This window comes from Glycine soja, chromosome 4, assembly GCF_004193775.1.
Source record: "Glycine soja cultivar W05 chromosome 4, ASM419377v2, whole genome shotgun sequence".
Lineage (NCBI taxonomy): Eukaryota > Viridiplantae > Streptophyta > Magnoliopsida > Fabales > Fabaceae > Glycine > Glycine soja.
Window position 1 is genome coordinate 10757753 of NC_041005.1, and position 3821 is coordinate 10761573.

General features: G+C 31.9%; 1 long non-coding RNA gene across 1 annotated transcript; it reads left to right on the top strand.

The window, feature by feature from the left end:
• The first annotated feature begins 1345 nt into the window (after positions 1-1345).
• Positions 1346-3020, top strand: LOC114408108. The gene is made up of 3 exons (XR_003665815.1): positions 1346-1589; positions 1714-1953; positions 2577-3020. It is a non-coding gene; the product is annotated as an uncharacterized LOC114408108 (long non-coding RNA).
• The last annotated feature ends 801 nt before the right edge of the window (positions 3021-3821 follow it).

The window sequence follows — 3821 nt, forward strand, 5'->3', positions numbered from 1 at the left end:
TTCTTGGATCTATTTGTGCTAAAGGTTATATTTTGTTGTGCATATATGGAGGCTTTTTTAATTACTTATCTTCACCAACAATATCTCATTTAATTCGAAGGTGTGTTTCTTGCCTTAGAAAACATTAAAATGATTTTTTACCGTAATCACACCAGCAGGTTGATTTGATTTGAAAAATTGTCACAAAATAACAATATAAGTAAGGGAAAACATAGACACCTTGCACATCTCTGAAATTTATTGTGCCAAACAATCACTACTAAAAAAACAGCATTCTACGTTGGTGCAAAAAGCCTTTCAAAGATGGTGGAAGCCTGTCTTTGAAAGTAACGTCATTGTAGATGTCGGATCTTTCTACATCGGCCGTAAAATGACCATCTTAGAAACACGTCATAAAGCAAGTTGTTACTTACGACAAGAACGACGTAGAAAACACTAGTTTCTACATCGGTCATAGACTAACTGCCGTCGTAGAAACATGTGATTTCTAAGACGGTCCTTTTACGACCGATGTAGAAACCGGTGTTTTCTACGTTGTTGCTTGACGTGTTTCTAAGACAGTCCTTTTACGATCAACGTAGAAATGTTAATATTAATTTATTTAAATTAAATTTATAATTAAAAATAATTATTTATATTTATAAATAAATTTCAACAAGAATTTAAAATGTTGCTTAATTAATAATTAATAATAAACATAATAATATACTATTATATTAACTAAAACCTATGTATATGCTGAAAATTTAAAAATTATTATTGTCAAGTAATTATGATAAGTCACTACTAAAAAAAGCATTTATTACGACGCGTTAATTAAGACGGTGGATCAAAAACCATTTCTAAAAAATATCAGGGATAGAATTGTAATAAATTTATTAATAACGAAAACGATTTTTAAATAAACGTCTTAAATTTGTGAGTTTAAAAACAGTTATTTTGAAAAACCGTCAATTGAATGTTACATTTTTTTGCTTTCTCTCTCTCATGAAACAGTTGTACACCTTAATTAGCTTTTATTGTGACTTTCTCTCTTGGCGTCTCGGGCAATGCACATTTCCACTCCTCTCTGCCTCTTTCTCTTCCCTCTCTCTGTCTCTTTCTCTTTTGCCTCTTTCTCTTCCCTCTCTTTGCCTCTTTCTTCTCTTCCCTCTCTCTGCCTAGTGTCACGGCATCTTAGGAAAATCTTCCTCTAAGCTCGGTCGCATGGCCAAGCCCAATGTTCTCGTTCTCTCGAGTTACCCAACTCTTCCTAAATATCTCTCTTTCATTCACCATCCAACTATTATTACCTATACTCGCCGCTACTTTGATTTCGCTTGCACGAGATTCCATCATGTTTTAGCTTTTAAGAAATTAAGCTAACTACTCTTATGTGAACATTGGCTTCTTATAACTACACTTTGAAGCTTCTGCACTCATTTCGTGTTAGGATTAGCTATGGTTTGTGCAATAATGCTTGATTTGTTTCGTGTGCTTTTTGTGTAGTTGTTGGTGACAGCGTGGTGTTTCCTACAGCGAAATCGAAGGGGCTGAGGACATCGGCTTTTCTTCGAGTTTTGAAGTATTCTATGGGAGGAGTACTTGAAGTAATTTGCTGTTTTTTTTCTCTTATATTTTTTGGGATCGTTGTTTGTATGTTTTTTTTTTGCATGGCATTTCTTTGCGGTCCTGTTTAGTATTTCCAACTTTGTAAAGCTATTGTGCTTGCAGCCTGCAAAACTATACAAGCTAAAGCACCTCTCAAAAGTGGAAGAATTTTGTGCATATCTATCAAATGCTTAGGGTTCTGAGTTAAAAATATGGAGAGCAAGAGAAAATTCAAAAGATGTTCTTCAAGGTACCTATGAAAAAGCCAGAAATTTTGGAAGAAGTTTAGAATTTTATTATGTTGCATGCCTCTCAATTCTAAAGGAAAAGACTTCGTCAATGCTAAAAACAAACAACTTCAAGGTATATATATTCTACCTTTTTTCAGACCATTCTTAGAATTCATACTTGTTTCTTGTTTCAATTAAAAAACATTTCTAATCAACACTTATATGGAATTGTGTAATTCATACATTAATAGATTGGTATAGAAGTTGGGAATTTCTATATATATATATATATATATATATATATATATATATATATATATATATATATAAGACAAGAGGATTAAAATCTCGTGTAGTGTTTAGATTATTTATTGAAAAATAAAATAAAACAATACTTAGTACGTAGCTGAAATTGTGGATTGTATATATGAATGTTTGTTGCGGGACTTAACGGGAGTTTTTTTTTTTTTGGACATCTAACATGTAAATTGTTGAAAAAGTGACTTTTTAATGCAGTGGTTTTAGTTTGGATAAGTCAAAATAAGAAATTAAGAATATGTCATTTTTTTAGTGGATAAGTTAGTTTATTTTATTTTTCATTGTCGGCAGGAGTTCCTAAAATCATGTCACACGTTCTTTTATTCTGCTATTTTCAATGTACTTAAATATAAGTTGCATGCAATAAACATGTATGCTTGTAGTAACAACATACTCTCGGTCACATTGCTTTCTTATATTTTCCATATAAATCAACAGGAAGAAATGTTACAAATAATATGGTTAGACACCAACGAGCATGGGAACTTTGCAGCATGACCTGGAACGGGGATTCAAGTCGCAGTGAAAATCCTCAATCCAAATGGATTTCAGGGTCACAAGGAATGGCTTGTATGTGACCATTCTAAACTTGATTATATTTCTTTATCTTTAATTCTAACAATTTATTTAATTTTCACCATTTTTTAGGTAAAACTATAAATGACATTCACATTAGTTCAGACAAATTTGTTGTGAGGCTTTGAATATTCTTGAAAGTTTTGGTTTCCCTTGCCTTAAAGCCTCTTTAGGTTGCCTTATGTTTAACCTTGAGGAGGTGCATTTACTCTCTGGTTGTAATGGCTGTGTTTGCTGGAAGCATGGTTCATTTGTTTAGTTTTCTTTGTTCCTTTGTCAAGGCAAGGCAATTTATGCATTAGTCTATAGATATAAATATTTGTTTTCAATTTCATAGATATAAAAATTAAATAAATTAAAAACTAAGATAAATATAAATATATAGTGTCTTTTGGTGTAGATAAATATATAGTGTCTAAGATATTAATCACTTTTGTTCTGTAGGTAACCCGTTATTAGTAATATATAGTAATTTTCATTTACTTTTGGCATTCTCTGCTACTTGCATTTAATTAAATGGTTTAGAGCTGCATAATTTTATGGATCCAAAACCTCATTTGTTCTCCATATTTTTTCTTGCTGGTTTTATGTCTTGGTCAATGGACTTGTTCCTTTATTTGTTATTTTCAATCACAGTGTGAGGTGCAAGCCTGCTATTAATGTCAATATTTGAGCATTTTTTCATGCTTTGTTATATTTGTATGGTTTCATAATAATGCTTTTATTATTTTTTAAATTAAATATTTTTTTTTCAAAATAACATTCTAAGACGGTCGTTAGCTAATGACTATCTTAGAAAGGTAACTTTCTAAGACAGTCGTTAGCTAACCACCGTCTTAGAAAGTTACCTTTTTAAGACAGTGGTTAGCTAAGAAACGTCTTAGAAAGGTACTTTCTAAGACGGTGATTAGCTAACGACCGTCTTAGAAAGTTACATTTCTAAGACGGTCGTTAGCTAACGACCGTCTTAGAAGATAATGTTTTTCTAAGACGGGTTTTATAGGACCGTCATAAACTTTCGACGACGTTGGATTCAAAGACGGTGCTCCACCGTCTTTGTATGTTGTTTTCCACCGTCTTTGTTTGTGTTTTTTGTAGTAGTGAGTA